The sequence below is a fragment of the Manis javanica genome, chromosome 12 (assembly GCF_040802235.1).
Source record: "Manis javanica isolate MJ-LG chromosome 12, MJ_LKY, whole genome shotgun sequence".
Lineage (NCBI taxonomy): Eukaryota > Metazoa > Chordata > Mammalia > Pholidota > Manidae > Manis > Manis javanica.
In genome coordinates, this window is record NC_133167.1 from 61,214,182 (window position 1) to 61,232,647 (window position 18,466).

General features: G+C 41.6%; 1 protein-coding gene across 17 annotated transcripts in view; it reads right to left on the reverse strand.

Annotated features, from left to right (window-relative positions):
- The window catches only part of RAPGEF4 (Rap guanine nucleotide exchange factor 4), a 310,512-nt gene that overhangs the window by 147,329 nt on the left and 144,717 nt on the right, over positions 1–18,466 (reverse strand). Inside the window, exon 1 of one of the 17 annotated variants that reach the window (XM_073218686.1) lies at positions 4,711–4,909. The exons of the other annotated variants lie outside the window; for them this stretch is intronic. The gene's annotated coding sequence lies outside the window, so the exon portion shown is untranslated. Of the gene's footprint in view, positions 1–4,710; positions 4,910–18,466 lie in introns of those variants that run through there. 17 annotated transcript variants of the gene reach the window in all.

Genomic DNA, 18,466 nt, shown 5'->3' on the forward strand with positions numbered 1-18,466 from the left:
ATAGTATTCTTCATGTAAGGGTAGATTAAAAATTTAAAAAAAAAAAAAAGAAAGAAAGAAAGAAAGAAAAGGGGGATTACTCGTTAACAGGATAAAACTATTGGTAAATCAAAGATCAACGCATGCTTTAAATATCCTTAATGTTGATCACTTAAAGGGTGTCAGATGATCAGCTATGGAGGTACTCTTTTCTGATAATATTCCTTTCTCTTAATTAAAAAAAAAAAAAAAAAAGCAGTTACTGTGTGCTGACCTCCAATGAGTTCTGCACAGTGGTATAGAGGGCATGTCAAAGTGTGGGCAAAGGGTCTGTTTGTTTCTATGCAGAAGATCAAGGCCTAGCTTGGATACCCAGAAAATGAACTAAGATACGATATGAGGAGGAGCTTCCGGCATCAGCACTCTCTGGAGGACTTGTGCAGGGGGATGATCATCAAAAAGCCTCCACAGGGATCCGGACGATGCTGCGGTTGTGGCTGCATCCAGCCCACCGTCTCCTGGACTTGCCATAGGAATGAGGAGGGAGATGTCTAGGCTGGCATGTGCATACAGTGAGACAACGAATTTGACCGGATCTGTACTGTTGGAACTCAACCAGGAGTTGGGAGGGGTGCAAGTTGTAGCACTCCAAAATCTCATGACTATAGACTATTTATGGTTAAAAGAACATATGGGATGTGAACAGATCCCAGAAATGGGCTGCTTTAATTTGTCTGATGGTTCAAGTATAGTTGGACAATATCCATCATATCATAGATAAATTTTCACAAATGCCTAGGGTGCCTAAATGGTTTTCTTGGCTTCACTGGAGATGGATGGTAATTATAGATTTGCTTTGTTTATGTCACCGTATTCCTATTATGTTAATATGTGTGTGCAAATTAGTTAGTAGTTTAAAACCTATACATACTTAAGGTACTATACAAGAAGATATGTCAAAGAAATAATCAATCCTCCCATGTTTCCTTCATATGCTACATCTATAGCTTTTCTTCTTCCTTCCTAATTACAACCCTTAAATAGAATTCGTGCCTCATATCGAATTTACCGAGTATCATAATTCCTCCAGCAAACAATATGGCTTCTCTCTCACTTACCAACTTTACATTTCCCTGTATGGCCCCGGAAGATGACTGGTTAGCCAGAGACGGGTAAGATTCCTCAAGGGAGGAACAACCTAAGACAGGCACAGTCGCAGGGGGGCCATCAGGTGAGAATTTGGGGATCAACAGAGGTGAGGCTCAGAACCTCACCCCCCCTGCTTTGAGAGAAATCTTCTGCATCCGTGGATGTCTTGCTGCCCTTGTCTAGCCTGGATTAATACTTAGTCCATAGGCACACACCTGATCATCTGATCATCTACATTTGCCTTCTTACAGCACTAAACTATGTTTTCTACCTTTATCTTGCATCTACCTACCACTTCAGCATTTTATTAAAAATAAAAATAATAATAATAATAGGAGAAATGTGGGATCAACATATAAATCAAGTACAAAAATCAAACGAATATTCATATTTGACCTGATTGTTTATAGGTCATAATGCATGATCAAAACCGAAAGTTTCTGTGATGAATGCCCTTGTACTGTTCACCATGTAAGAATTTATTCACTCTGTAAGAATTCGTTCACCATGTAAGAACTTGTTCGTTATGCTTCAGAAGATTGGAGACTGACGAGAATTAGGCTTGAGATGGATTAATGATTGTACATTGAGCGTTGACCCCCCTATACTGAATTTTATTGTTGTTAACAACCATTTGATCAATAAATATGAGAGATGCCCTCTCAAAAAAAAAAAAGAAAGAAAAAAAGAAAAAGGGGGGAAAATCTAAAAAAAAAAAAAAAAATAATAATAATAATAATTCTCTCTCCTTGCTGCCATCCAACCAACTGACCTACCCAGTCCCCCTGCCAAGTTAACCACAGCTGACACTCATTTCCTCTGTAGCTTCTGGAATGTTTGCATGCCACACTGACAGAGATATCTCAACTGGCTTTAAACAAATGGGATCATATGGCACATGGTGCTTTAACCTTCTTTTTCTCTCTAATAATATATCTTGAGTAGGTTTTGCTATCAGAACACATTTCACTATTGCTTTCTTGTTAAGATGCCTCATTTTTTTTGCCATATACCCATTTAACCCAACAGAGGGAAATCTGGAAAATACATTGAATTCATATCATCAAAGAGTCTTCCCTGAGTTTAATGCAAAAAGATAAGGATCATATACACAGGTCTTATGAAGTGGTGATTTCAGTTTTATTCTTAAAAATGAGATTGTACTATAAAATTTAATTCCAAGGCTAAAAATATGCAAGCATATTACTCGGAACATTTCTTTGATCTCTTTGATGACTTTATCTAATGATGTCATTATATGTTGTAACTCCATTGACTGCCAACTGTATTTTTGCAAATTTGGCAAAGGCTTCCCAAGTAATACATCTGAAGAAAAAATATTGTGTGTGCTCTCTTCTCCAATAGTGCAAGAAGAAAGAAGAGATTTAATTAAATTTCAATCTCTGACAGTTTAAAAATAATATGATGGAAATTATAAAACATGATGGATGGTGTTTGAATATTATTAGTGTTAAAAGGAGACAGGTTTACTGATGTTGATGACTGTGTTGTGGTTATATATGAAAATGTCCTTGTTCTAAGAAGTATGCCCTGAAATAGTATTTGGGATGAAGGAGTGTAATGCCTCAACTGGCAAATGACTCTGAGAGAGAGAGAGAGACAGTAAGCAAATGGGGCAAAATGTAAACAATTGGAATCAGAGAAAGATTCTCGGGGAGGGCTCTCTATACTCTTTTGGCAGCCTTCCTGGGTATATTTAAAATTATAAGATGATTAAAAGTTACCAACAGGTGAAAAGAGTTGGAGTCGAAACTTCAGATGATTGCCCTTGATGCAGGTGTCTCTCACATGTGCCTCTCCAACTCAACTCGATCACAGGCTCTGTCCCCATTGTGCAGGTCCGGCTGCCTCTGCCTCTCCAGCAAGTCCTTATCAGTGGGAGCTCTGTCCCCACCAACAGGAAGGTCCAGGGCTGCCCCTGGGCACCACGTGTTCCGGTACCTGGCATGTGGGGTGGGGGGTGAGGAGGGTGGAGAGGCAGTACCTCAGGGCCACAGGTTTCCTCTAACCCATCGCATGTGCTTGGGCGCTCACACCTGGGCTGTGACCTTAACTCCTTGACAAGTGTGTCCATTCCTGTGCTGGCCCTCGAAGCAGTGCACACCTTTCCCTGCCCTGTGTGCCTCTCTTCCCTACGGTATATTTCTGGTCCCTTCTGCCCCTAGTTCTCACCTGAACTGATGTGCACCCTTCACAGGTGAGCCAAAAGTGTGGCGCACTCGCCTAGTCCAGTGTTTTGTTCTTTCACTGCCAGCAAAGCTGTTCTCCAGGCCCTACCCACCAGACCGGAGAATCCCCTTGGTCTCAATGCCATCCTATATCAACTCAGGATTTTCTAGGCTCTTCTAGCATGTTGTTTTGTTTGTAGGCCACTGCCCTTACAGCCTTTGTAACTAGGTCTTCTGGGAAGTACATTCTGGCTTCCTTGCACTCTTCATACTGGGCTGCCTTGAGGCTCAAGGACACCAGATGTCCCATCTCCAATGTTAACAGAGCTGAAGAGTCAAACTGTCCTGCATAGATTAACCTTTGATCACACACAGAAAGAGGTTTCTGCTGCAATCTAGAAACTCAACTTCAAATATCAGTTTCCAAGTCAGAAAACAGTTACATTGGACTTTCCTAAAAGTTATCTCTATAGTGGCTAGGAAAGAAAAACCTTTCTACCAGTCACCACAAAAATCTAAACAAAAAGATACAGGTGTGCCATGCCTATGAAAACCCAAAGTATAAAAGATGAATGTGCATTTGCCAATATTTGTAATGTACAGGTATTTTTTATTAGAGATTTAAATGAAATTCCTGATGTTTTCAAAATAATATTACCTATTCTCCAAACCTCTCTCTCTATAACTTTATGCAACATCTATTGAATACAGTGATATATATTTAAATTGGGGAAAATCTAGCATATTGCATCAGAGAGTCAGGACAATCTGGAGGAGGAAACTTTAGGGAGTAGAGGAGTGCCTTATTAAAAATTCCTTAGAAGCCTCACTGGAACAGGAAATATTGCCAGCTACTTTCTAACATGGTACACAGTTAATGTGGACAAAAAGGATTCTCTCTCCTTCAGTGAAAGTGTCAACCTGAAAGTGACACCTTTAAGGGCAGACGTGGGGACACCCAGGAGTAGGGAACCCAGGTGAGAGACTCTGAATCCGGACCCCAGCTCTCACAGGAATCTTGTCTGATGCTTCTCCAGCCATCTCCAACCCCTCCAAATGATAATATGCTGGTTCGTCCTCTGCCTTTTCTTCCAGGTGCAAGCGGGCTAGTCCACCTACCTGTATCCCAGGGAGCTAGATGCCTGGCTAGGTGCCCCTTCATTGCATCTACACATGTAAGGAGCTGGCCAAAGGAGAGGATTTGAGTCTAAGAGAGAATTTTGACAGAGGAGCCTGCCCCAATGAGTCCAAAGAGTGAGGTGGCCTGAGGAAAGGAATGGGGATGGTTGGAAAGCAAAAAGCAAGACCTAGAACTACTCAGAGCAAAGAGGAAGTGGTCTGGGCAATGCTGAGTGTGAGGTGTTTATTGTGTGGGCAGGTGGGATTCACTTACAGGGTGCAGGGTGCAGCAGCTGCACTGGATTTCTTCCTGGCTCTGCTGTGCCCACTCCAGCTTCTCCCTCCTCAGCCATGGGACCTCATCCCCATCTGGATATTTATTACGAACTCCACTTCCGTTTCAGATCCTGTCCCTGCTTTAAGAGTCTTCTGCCTTGGAGTTTGACCCCCAAACCTGCAGTGGAAGTTCTCCTGGTGCCCACATCCTTTTTCTCAGCGTGGAGCCTCCTTTGGCCGCCCCACCACAGAACAGACCCCACCCAGTTGTGCTCCAGCCGCACAAACGCCCAGGGTCCAGCCCGCAGGCCCAGCCCTCAGATGTTGCCCCATTACAGTTCCTCTCCTCCAGGCCAGTCACCTGGGAATCTCCTGCCCCCAACCTTGTCAGGCTGCCAGTCCAGCCTCTCAGTTACAGTTCAATAGGAAGTGCTTTGCACACTGTAAAGCCCTGCGCATATCTATTTATAGGTACTGAATGTTGCTGGTATGCCAGCAAAGTAAGACAGAGTGAAGAAGGTAATTCCAAAGATGAGAACTCCCATGTAAAGGCACCCTACAGAACATTCACATTCCTTGCATTGAATTAATTTGCCTAAATTTGGGTCTCAGCAGAACACTAACTGGGGTATGGTTAGTCTTTCTGGGGTGAAAAAAAAGTTCCAAAATTGATTATGATGATATACTAAAAGCTATTGAATTTCAATGGGAAAACTGTATGGTATGTGAATTTTGTCTCAATAAAGATGTTTTTTAAAAGGGAAAACACTGAGTGGATTTCAGGATGTAAGCCTAAGTTACCTACTATATCCACCTAGCTACTAGAGGGAAGATCAGAAAAAGATGCTGGAAAGTAATTTTCTGGAAATTCTGGGTGGGCTCTGCGGAAGCATATACCCTGATTTACCTGCATGAAGCCCAAGTCCGATCATCCCCCCCTTAGGCAGCTCCCCACGCAGCAACTCTGCACTCCAAGCGAACTGGCATGTGTAGGTTTCTCTGTGCCTATAGCATGCAGAGCTACGCCTACTTTTCTCAGCATTTGATTTTTCCAGACAAAAGGAGAAACCAAGCACATAAAACCCAACAGTGAATTGATGAGCAACTTTGCATATATATAGAATTTCCAGGCAATAAAGCATGCTCTCCAACAAGCTTGTCTTTGTTTGGAGGAAAATTATGCTTTGCTTTCTCACAACGCCCTCTGCCAAGCCCAGTGTGCCCTCCCAATTTAAATTAGTCTTTCAATTGTATGATCTTTCCAAAAGAAACTAATTTTCACTACATTCAATCAGGGAACTTAACCAAAACTTGAATTTTTTTGTTGGGGGAGGTGGCAAACCCACACAGTAAGGTTTTCTATTTTGCCACAATCCTAAGATTAATCATTTTCTGAATATCTATAAATATTATTTTGATTATGTAAGTGGATTTAAATAGCTGTTTATGAAAAACTCACAATACTGTAAGTCTGCAAAGAAATAAGCTTAATATAAAATGTGAGCAAGAGAATTAAACACAAATTGCACAATTATATTCTAATTTGTAGATTATAATTCAATGTGCCATAATGATTTATCCTGAAAATTGTGTTATCTCAAAAAAAAAGATTAAAAGCTGATTAAGATAACTTTTCTCACAAATCCAAAAATGCTTCATTCACTGGGTAATTTTATTCTGTCCTATCTCCATAAGGACATTTAGAATCAAAGGCCTCAAAAGGAAGGTTAATAAATCTTGACAGTTTCAATTGGTTCTGTTTTCTTATTGTATATTAACTTCTGTGTGAGGTTCAGCAGTTCATATAACCTGGCATAAAAATGGAGGATTGAAAAAAATGTTTAAAAGTTTGATTCCTCAGAAAATGTCTTAATGGTGTCGCTTTCTCACTTTTGAGTTATTTCCCAGAAAAGCTCCATTTTCACTATAAATTTTCTAAGTAAATCTGTGATAGAGGAGATACCGTGGCAATGAGGACTGTGAGAAATCTGATCAAAAGTGGATTAATTTTTTAAATTGTCATAAATATATAGCTCATCCTATAAATTCACTATCTGGACAAGCCAATCATTTGGAATGGCTCTGGGGTAAATTCTTGTTAGTTTTATTTACTTATTTTTTGAGAAAGTGTTATTTTTATCCCTTTGCTTTCCTAACTACCTCCTTCCCGTATAAAAAATGAGATATTCATCTCTGAATGCCCTTGGTGACCCAAGCATATATATTTCGGGGACAAATTACGTCCTCATAAAATTCAGAATTGGCAGTCTCCAAGAATGATGTTAGAAGTAGATTTGCTGTATATAAAATTAAACCATTTTAGTAATAACCAAAATCACAGAGAACTGCAAACAATAACTCAGAAAACATGCCTTTTGGGGCATGTTCATGTAAGGTACAAATGCAGTTTGTCTCAGGTAAAGTGTGCAATGTGAACTTTCACCCAAAGAAGGAAGTTGGCTGAAGGCATTCGACCCTTGGATAGGAGGCTGCCTGGGTAAAATAGGATCTGAGACTCCTTGGAAATACTCACTGGCTCCATTTTCTAGCAACTGCCAATGACAATTTCCAAAAAGCCAAACTTTTAATTAAATATTATGGAAAAGTAGGATGCTGCATGCTTTTTTATAAAAAAAAAAAAAAACCACCAGAATGGCTCACAACAGGACAGAAATCGAGAGTAGGTACTAAAAGCAGAATCCAGCTGTTGTCTCAAAAAGATGAAAAACAAAGAGGATCAGAAGACATTAAAGCAAAAGGGTTGGAGGAATGCTGCCAAGGGAGCATTTAGAACAGACCCGGAAAGTGACGACAAATCACTCCTCGCGCCACCACCTTCCCTCACATACCAGAAGCTATAGGGAGCTCTCTAAAGAAAATTCAAAAAACAGTTCTTCTGGTTGGTATTCTTTGAAGACACTCAATGTACAAAGCATCAATCAGCCGATGAACACGCAGAAAGTTCAAGACAGTTCAACTCCAATTTTGCAACAATTATTATGCAATGTTCATTGCCTGCTTCAAAGGCCACAGTAGTGTGTGCAGATGCCTATGTAAGTGTGAGTGTTTTTTAAAAGGTTGGTACAAACTGGAATAAGAAAACAGATGGCAAGACGTCAATACCATTATTTTGGGCTTCTCTGAAAGGCCCCTTCAGAACCAAGACAGATTTCAGCACCCACTTTTCGCAGCCACAGGTGAATTTTCTCTTCTCATTAAATGCTCATTCTTGCAGTCAGTCTAAAAGCTCATGGCAGACTAAATCCCTATTCAGACTGAAATGAATGTTTTTTTTTTCCTGTTTCTCCGGACAGAGTCACTTATGTGTGCTTCCAAAATAAATCTTCATTTTTTTTTTTAGAAATCACTCTTCTACTCTCTACCACTAAATCATTTCATTTGGAATAAAAACACAAAGGAAGAAAGGTGTAAGAACTAGAATTGAAACTTTTATAAAGCAAAGCCCCAATTCTCTACTGTAAGCCTTGCAGTAAAGCAGAGTTTAAAACCTGGAATTCATTACAGGAAAGCAATATTGCAGAGCATGAAGAGCCCAGACTCTCTGGCCGCGTGTGTACTAACGTGAGGCGACCATTTTTACATGGCAATACCCATGATGCAGCTGTAAATGAACTTAAAAAGGCCTGTACACACACCTGTTCAGGGAGCCCTTCAGACTCCACAGTCCTCCACAGACTGCCCCACAGGGAACGGGCAATGGGCACGTTCCTTGGGTCATGGATGAAGCAAAACAAGGTGTGCAACGGCTTATGGCAGCAGGGCTCTTACCACCCTGGGAATTCTGTACAGCTGTGACAGGTCTTTCCCATAGTGCGTCCTTTGGATGCACAGAGAAGCTTTCTCTGATTTTTTTAATGTCTTTAAATTCAAGAATGAAGAAGAGATCTTTGCGCAGAATAACGAAGTCAAACAGGAAGTGTCAAGGGCATCTTTGCCGAGGACTGGGGCAGCATCTTCCCCTGGCCTGGACCCAAGGGGTCAGACTGAGGCATCGTAAACATCAAAATTCCAATGAGTAGGGCTGAGACTGGAAGTGAATTGGAAGAGAAAAGCATACTGGTGGTGGCAGGGAATCTGGCACAGTGCCTAAAAGGAACCAGGTTTCAGGAAAGGTGCTTTAGTGTCACATTTCTTCAAGCCTTTTAGGCATTCCTGGAGCCTTTTTTTCTGAAGAAGACAAAGAAGGTTGAGATTTGCCCTGAACAAATGCATCATACTGACTATGACAGAGGCTAATGTCCTATACCCTAAATCAAGAAACTCATTTAGAAAAATTAAGTTGCCACAACATTAAAAAGAAAAAAAGAATCTAGAATCTTGAGGCAAAAGCTTTGTGCTCAACTCCCTGGGTGAGGCGCAGCCATCTGCGACCTGCTTTACAAAGCGCAGGTTGCCGCAGAACGCAGGTGCCTTAGGGTCCTGCATTTCAGGGAAGCTCCCGGCCCCTTGCCAATTTCCACTGTCTTTCACACAGGATGGCAGGTAGATGCTTTCATCTCTTGATTCTAAGTGAACCTCAAACTGCTCCAACTGCCTGTGGTTCTCCCCCAGGCCTGAGCTGCTCATGCCCCCCAGCAAGTGTGTCTCCTGCTCAGGCCTCCTCTGGTCTTTCATGCCCTTCTTCTGCCAGCCCCGCTGGCTCTCACTCATTACCCTTCACAGCTCCTAACTCTAGATGCACAAATGGCCACACCACTGCGCCTTCATTAGACTCTGTGCAGACTTCCAGCATCACCTCTCCAGCAGACCCCTTTCTCCCTGTCAGGTAGGAAACATAACCATCTTTCTCTGTTTGGCACCAGCCTGCAGCAGGGTGCCTGAGGGAGAGGGACCTTGATTAAGTTGACTGCATGTGTGACAACATGCCATAAATAAATGGAAAAATGTTCAACATAAGAATATTTTTAATTTTTTGTTTAAGTTTTCAGTTCAAAGTTTAAAGACCTGTGCTCCAAGGAATGCCACAGCTGACCCAGGACACCAGAAGGTTGGCATACATGCATGCTAGCCTGGCCAACATTGCGTGCTCTTCATTTTATGAACATCTCTTCATTTGTATTCCTTCGAAAGAAGAGATGGAAACTAGGACTTGGACTCATTGGGGAGGTGCTCTCAGAAAGCAGGAGCAAAGTGCAGGAAAATTGAAACAAGGAAGGAAGAAAAGGCACCAAACACTGGGCTAACCCACTGGGGTCTCTTAGAGAGTGCATCTCAGAATTCCGCCTCCAAAGCATAGGAGATGGGGGCATTTATCTGAGACTCCCATCCCCCATTATTGGGAGGGTACCTCCATAGGCACCAACTCCCCCCAAACTTACCAGCTATCCTGAATTTAGGTTGTATAAGCTATTGGGATTGAGGAAGAAGTCCCACAGCAGAGAAGCTGGGAAGATGGAATAAATGAGGTGGGGCTCTGATGTGCACAGGAACTGTCCGTGACAGATGGAGCTGACATGGAAGGTAGGCCACGGCACACATCAGCTATTGCTAAGGAAAGGGCAGCAAACATAAATAATTAAGGCCCTACATCATATTTTCCAGGATTATATGGCTAGATAAAAAACTTGATCCAAAATACAACCCATTAATCAATAGAAAGAAATTGCTTAATGGAATGTTACCCTAGCTGGACCTCGGGGACGGGGCTCCTGGGGGAACGGGTGACTGCTGGCTCACGCTCAGTAACAACCGAGATTTACACATCTCTCCCCACCCCGACCAGCCTGATTCTCACCCTCTACCTTCCTCCCATCCCCGGCCATTCACAGGGCAAGCAAACAGCTGAGAACTGCCATACATTCTTCCTTAGCATGGCAGCCTGTTCGCACCATGTCAATGGGCCTGATGGTCACACAGCAAAGAGGAGAGAAGGAGGGACTTGCTGATCTGAGGAAGTTCAATCATTCACAGACAGCTTCCTCTCCACTCTTAGGTTGTGATGATTGATTAGGAAGAATTCCATTTACCTTAATGTTGGGGGAACCTACTACAAATGACAGCAATTACACACTTAGTTTTCTCCAATTATATTTGATAAGGCTCCTTGTGCTTCTTGTTACCAGACTTTTCTACGCCAATTAGAAAGAGGACAACAGACCAACTGCGGTGCCTTTGTACTTTTTTACCTGAGTCTCCGTGCTGCACTGTTTCTTTATTTGGTAAGGATGATGTTGAGTGCCCTCCCCACCCCTCCCTGACCCACATGTGCCCCCCATAGATGCTCCCACCTGCCTCTGCTCCCACCACACAGAAGGACTGCCAATGAATTTGGCTCTTTATTTCTTGCAATCAGACTCACTTTTCTAACATGAGCCTTTTAGCTTAATACTGGCCCAGAATTTTGAGATAAGCAGATGTCATGGCAGTGAGAGGAGGAAAAGGGACATAGAAGCAGAAATCAAAGCTGGCTTCTAAAGAAAATGCCTTTTAAGTAGGAGGAGCATGGAGAATGTTTAGTGCAGTGAAAATACTCTGTATGATACCATAATAGTAGATACATGTCATTGTATATCTGTCCAAACTCATGGGATACACAACAACAACAGGGAACCCTAATGTAAACTATGGACTCTGGGTAATAATGATGTATCAATAAAGGTTCATCAATGGTAGCAAATGCACCATTTTAGTGGGGGATGCTGATAATGATGGGGAGCTATGTATATGGGGGTCAAGGGATATTTGGGAAGTCTCTGAACCTTCCCTTTAATTTTGCTATGAAGCTACAACTACTCTAAAAAGTAAGGTTTATTTCAAAAACTCATAAATAGGAAAAGAAAGAAGAGAAGGAATAGGAGGAAAAGGAGATATAGCATATGTCAAGAAATTGCAAGAAATCAGAAAATAGCAGGGACACATGCCTGAAATTTAGTGTCTGTCAGGTGTCACAGGGCAATATTTGTTAAAATCAGGTAAGATCTTAAATAAAGATGATAAGGAAGAACATAAAACCAGGGCTGTCTTCATGGATGTGTGACCTGTGCTGCTTAGCTTAATGCTCAGCTGCTACATCTTGAAATTCTTAACCATTTTTAAGCAAAGGTCCCATGTTTCCATTTTGCTTTGGATCCCCGTAAGTTATACATCCAGTCTTGAGGAAAAGAACAGGAATTTCATGAAAAGATTGTTCCTTTGCAGGCCAAAACATAGCCAAAAAGTATCAAAGCAGGGTCATTCTCCAGTGCTTCTCACTGATGCACATTGCACAGGCTTACTTAGCTTACAGATGCTAGGAATCTCGAACTTCTGTGTGCCTTGTCACATGCAGTCAGAGAACTGATGTGTGGGGCAGGGGGATGCAGGAAGGACTTGGTACCCTGCTGAACCAGCTTTGAGAGCAGGAAGTCTTACTGATGAAGTTCTAAATGGAGGAGACTCTAAACCCCATTCATTGCATTTCCTTATTTGCAGAAGTGGGAAAATACTACCTCAAAATAATAGTCAGTTATATAAAATATAAGTTCATTGTGAAGGAAGTGCTTTCAGAGTCTCCTACAGTATAGCCTGATTAGAAGTCTTGTCTCCTAAAACAGGGCAGAAGAGGCCCCAAAAAGTCTTCCAAGAGTACCCAAAGACAAACGTGGAAATGCCTGTCGTCAGCCGTCCAGTCCCTGACTCTGAGCCTTGGCTCTTATCAGTCATCGAACTTCTGCTCCTTAAATAGAGGCACTACAAATGTCACCACTAACTTTCCTAGGACAGTATCAGGGATTTGGCGTCAGAAGCTCAGCTGCCAAAACAAAAACCCTCTAAATTACTTTCAGTTCATGTCAGACCTACCTTCCTTACATGCTCCCGATTCAATGTTTACCTGTATGGTGTTTGTTCAAGTCTTGCTTTCAATCCAGCAGGAGCTGGCCCTAGTGGCTTTTAGCTTGACAGCTGTAAAATACTGAGGCATACACTCTCCTAGGGCTATAGACAAAAAACACTGTACCATGAGGCATTCCCCAAAACTGGTGGATGCAACCCCAGATATACAGACCAACCGTAAAGAGTTTTGCATGTGGTAGTAAATTTTCTTCTGCAAAATCTGTTAAGAGAATCCACTTATTATCTAGAAATTTAAATATGGCTTGGACCTGAATTCTACAAAATATCTGTCCATATTTTTAAAATTTTCCTTGCTGACTGACATTAATAAGTAATAAGCCAGACACAAACAGAGATGCACTGATTGCCCTGAATATATGTACACACATATGTATTTGATTAATTTCATCCTTGTGTATAGATATGTACTCTTATGAAAAGTTGTTCTGTCAGTGGAAATTGCAAGTTGAATTCACCTCCATGGGAAAAGAGGCACTTGTTATTTGGACATGATCCTAATTACAAAGTAGCTCGATGAACAGAGACCAAATACTGCCCATGTTTCTAGCAACAGGACATAATTTTTTCTCTCAACAACTGAAATCTGTTTGTAAGCAAACAAGACCTCTTTACTGACATTATTACTATTCATAATATTATTGCCAAAGCTTGAACAATGAAAGTACAGCAAAAATGGATGTCTTTCGTTAGAAAACATGCCTAAAAGATGTTAAAAGCCCATTAACTTGAAAGTTGACATTGTCATGTGATCTCTGCTGACTAAGTAGTAAGGGAAAATAAATAAATGCCAAGACTCCTAAAATATAACAATAAAAATTAAAAAAGAGGCTCTGTTTTGTGAATTCTCATTCAGATAGATCTCTGACATGACAAATATGATTTTCCTGGTATTTAAAATTAGGTCCAAACTGCCTATCAATCTTGGAAATTGCTTATCAGCTTTCAGTCTTTCCTTTCCTCTTCTCTTTCCCTCAGCAAAGACGTGTCTAGGAAGTCGATTAAAGCTCATCCTCGCTCCCCCGTAAGTGGTTGCCAGACCCTGGAAGATGGACAACTGGGCGCTTTGCCAGATCCAATTCCCTCCATTAGGCAGTTGGAGAATCTGATGCACCCAGCAGTGAACTGGCTCTAGTAACATGAAATCACTATCACTTAAATAAATATGGGAAACTCTTGAAAAATGCTGCTTTCCATTTTGAGTTCAATCTTTCATAGAAGAGAAGAAAAATATTAAGCTGATCAAGGCAACCAGGTCATCAATCTGCTACTGCAAGGTCATTATGGATTCAAAGCAGCTTTAAAAATTTTTTTAATTTACAGATAAAGTAGAGACAACATCAGGGACTGAGAATTAGCCTTATTTTGCAAACCAAAAAATTGAGGGAGATAGAAAATCAACTTATTTGTCTGCAAATGAAAAATGGAGCTAATATTAAAATTCTCCAATCTGATTTCTGCTCCTGGAGGTCAGTATACCATCAAAAACCCTGCTTCCTTCACCATGGAAATAAGTACTAATAATTTTACTAAGGAGTTAACTCTCCACTTAACACACTGTATCTAGTCAATCTGCACTGAAAGGTCTCTGTGAGGTGGTGCCACACAACTTAGAAAGAGCAATGTATTGAGATTCAGGAAAGCTCAGGCAGCTTGGGCTAGTCCCCTCCTTGAGCCTCACCTTTATTTTCCATTTGTAAAGGCAGGACAGGGAAAAAGTAGGACAAAATCATTCCTAAATACTTTACAGTTAAAAATTCTGTAATTCCTCCAAATGTTGTGTCTCTGATTAACCCCACACCATTCCTGTGCACTAGAGAATAACATGCAACACTCTAGTATCAATCAGTCCCTTTCTGGTATCTCCTTGGTGCCCAGCACCCGGGTGATGCACCAAATAAAGGGATAGAGTCCCAGCCTCTACAGCTCGTATTCTATTAGGAAATACTCGCAAAACTAGGATGTATGATACAAACAAGCATCTGTGCAAAGTGCTGTGGGAGCTCAGAAAAGGAAGAAATGTATTTGGAGAAATTCAGAAGTTTGTAAAGGAGACAAAAACCAAGCAGGACATTGATAGCTCGTTTCAAAGCAGAAGGAGAATGGTCTTCCAGGCAAAGGGAACAGTACATACAAAGGCTCAGAGGACTGAAAAAGTATGGCAAGCAGAGAAAATGGTGAGAGCAGATGGTCATGGTTTTTATAAGGGGTTTCCTAGAGCAGGGATCAGCAAACTTTTTTTTTTTCTGTCAAGAGTCAGGAAGGAAATACCTTAGCCTTTACAGTCCATACAGTCTCAATGGCAACTGCTTACTTATGCCTCTATACTACAAAAGCAGATGGAAAGAATATGCGAGTAAACAAGCATGGCTGTGCTCCAATTAAGTTTTATTTACAAAAGCAGGCAGCAGTCTGAATTTGGCCCACACCCCATAGCTTTACATCCACTATCCTAGAGCATAACAGGACATAAAATTACACAGGCAGGTAAGTTAGAACCAGACTGAAGTTCCTCTGTGTATTAGAGATGCTTCAGGAAATAGTTAAAGTAAAAAAGCAAGATGATAAAATTTCTGTGCTAAAAACAATAATAGCAGTATGGAGTATGTATATTCTCATGCCCTGTATCATTAAAATAAAAGCTATTGTCTTTCTTTATTTCACTGTACTCTGATACGCTAAAATTAAAACTAGCTAGGGCATGCTTTTCTAAGAAAATGAAGTGGGATTATTTTTAACCAAATAAGCATCTAGAAAACACTTTTAGACATCATGTCCCACTTGGTCTGAAACTCCTGGCCCCCCAAAAAAACAGTAAAATCTTTACCTCTTCAGTAAAAGTATTGCTTATAGAACTAGTAATGTTACCATGGAAACAGGAATCTGACTTATGTCTAATAGAGCTGTAAGGAGGCAGTTCTACCTACTCACCTACTGGTCTGTCTGGAAAGGTTTTATTTGCTGTGAATTGCACCATGACAGGCACATGCAGAAGCCCTAAGGGAAAGGGCAAATAGGAAGGAAGAAGGGCAGCAGCCACAGAAACTTTGTTTAGTCAGACAGTAAAAAAATAAGTATATTTATTTATTTTTAGCTGTTTTTTGTCAGGGACTGTGTTGGGTGCCAGGTCACAAGAGTGAGAGCCTTTGTACTCAAAGAGTACAGGGTCTAGAGGGGCTGGCAAACTTTTTTGTAAGGGTACAGATAGTAAATATTTGACACTTTATGATCCATATGGTCTCTGTTGTAAATACTCAGCTCTCTGGCTGTAGCACAAAAGCACTCATAAATGACATGTAAATAAGTGGGTGTGGCTGTGTTCCAAAACAACCATGATTGTTTGCAGATGCCTAGTCTACATTAGGGACTACAGAGGAACATAAACTACAGAACTGGAAATCAGTTACACCACTGCAAATATGCAGAGCTCCATGAAGGACAAGCACAGTCTAGGAAAACACGTTAGAAAATGTAAGTGCAGATGGATTCAGTGGAGAAGAACTGGACTAATGCTGGAAAGGTCCAAGAAGACTCCTGTGAGGCTGAGAGCCAGAAGGGATAGTAAACAAGGGTGTGGGCAGGAACAAGCCCACCAGAGGAGCCGCAGGTCAAGGGAGCAGAGGCAAGGGGGGAATGAGGAGCCAAGAGGACCCCCGGTCCAGGGGGCCATTCAGGGTTTGGAGCTGAGGAAGGACTTGATCTATTGGCATTTCTAACAGATTCAGAGGTGTGGGTGCAAGAGGCCTTGTAGGGAGACCAGCTGGGAACCTAAACCATAGGTCAGGGAAAAATCCCACCTGAGGACAGACCTGACACAGGTTTTGGGGTCAGAGACTGTATTTAGAAGGTGAGCTCAGGAAGCATGTGGAAGGAAGTGGGGAAAGTGCGGAAAGAGAAGACAGAAAAGCCAACCAGGGGTGTATTAATATGTGGATTTCTGCTGTGGGCAACTGGGCCCTTATCCCACTGGAGGCCCACTTGAGGAAGTGAACACAGTGCACCTCAACACTGTCATGCAGGAGGATGTGGAAGCCAGGGTGTTTATCTTCCAGCCCTCACCCCTCATCTGCTGAATGCCACCCTGGGGGCATCAGATCCTGGCCTCTCTTCAGTTGGCACATGGGCCATGAAGACCCCTCAGCACCAAAGGAAATCTGCAGGCAGAAGCAGGGAGACACGGGTGCTGGAGGGGGAAGGTGTCCAGGGCAGGCAAACAGGCCACTGCACTGCAGATGAATTCAGAAATGGACCAAGGGGCTATGGGATTGGGCATCAGCAGGGTTTACTACAAAATAAACAGAAAAAGCAAGAAAATACAAATGATTTCCAAAAACTGTCAAAATTTCCTAAATAAAAGTCTCCCTTTTTGTCAAAGACTGAAGTCTACTGAGCTGAACTATGCATATGTTTCACATGTATTCTATCTAACAAAACGAACGTCCTGTCACAGGGGCCACGCTCACACTTAGCAAGCGCAACAGCCAAGGCACAACCTTTCAGAGTGAAGCCTGGCATTAAAACCTTTTCAGGGCAACAGGTATGAACCAGCTGAATACAGGCCCTGCCATATTTTCTAAAAATGCTTCTGGCTTGTGGTAAGTACACTTTTTTAGTCACAAAGCACTTTTACTTAAATTAACATATACCTATGTCATTTAAGTCCTACTGACAATTGAGAGCCAGTCTTACTTTCTTTGTTGTGAAAGAAGAAATTAAGTAGCTGATCCAGGATTCGAACCCAAGAGCACAGGCTGCTTCCTTCTGTTTAGAGGAAGTACTAAAAGCTCTAGTCCAGTCCAAGGGCATTATGTTGCATTCCAGTTAAAACCACAGAACAGAAAATAGAATAAAAAATTTTCATGTATGGTCAGATGTCATCTGCCTTAACTATATGGAGTACTGATGGCAAATAGGAGGTAACACAACCAGTATGGAAATTGCAGATATCACTCACTTTATTCACTAGAGAGCTCATTAACAGCCTCATCAACTCACTCTTGTTTATACACAGTGGAAACAAGCTTGGCCGTGTGATTCCTAGTGGGTAGCAGATTAGAAAAGAAAACTGTAAAGGTGAGAGAAGGTACTAAAAGCAGGCCATTGAGAGGAGTAAAAACTGATAGCTGACCATTTAGGAAGGTCAGACAGAAAAGCAGAGCACGTAAAAAGCAGGACAGCTATACACACCTCCATAAGCTGAGGCAGTGTTTCTGTGATAAGCCAAGGACAATAGTGATGGCTTATGACAATGTTCCTGCATTAAAGATTAAAATGCTCATTATATTGTTTCAGGAAACAGAAGCCATTTTTAAAATATATATTTCAAAATCAGTTAAATAAGAACACTTTGGCATTTTAAGGGTATTCAGAAAACTTGACCAGCTAGAATGAATCACATCTCAAAGGTTCTGTATAGTAACAACTGCTAAGCAAGAATGAGTGAGGTGTCTGTTAAAGCCTTGCATTAATTTTCTCACTGAAGCCTAACAACCAGACTAGGAGGCAGATAATTAGGGTATCTCGATTTTAGAGAGAAAGACACTGAGGTACAGAGAGGTTAAGGAACTTGCCCAAGTCACCAGGCAGTAACTGGAGGTGCCAGGATTGGAACATAGGCTGTTCACTGTAAAGCCAAAACACCGAGCCAATTAGTCTTCTGCATTGAACTGTACCTGTTTATAACTGCTGTGTTTTGGCCTTTCTCTTATATCCAACCACAGGAAAACCCCAGTTATCCAAAGTTCATTTATAAATCAGTGGTTTGGAATTTGTACTTCATGTCATTCATTCAACAGTCATTTCTTGAACATTAACTGCCAGGCACTGTGTAGGGTGCTGGGGTAGAGATGATCAAAACACAACTCCTGCCCTGAATTAGCTAAAAGGATAAAGAGGGAGGCTGA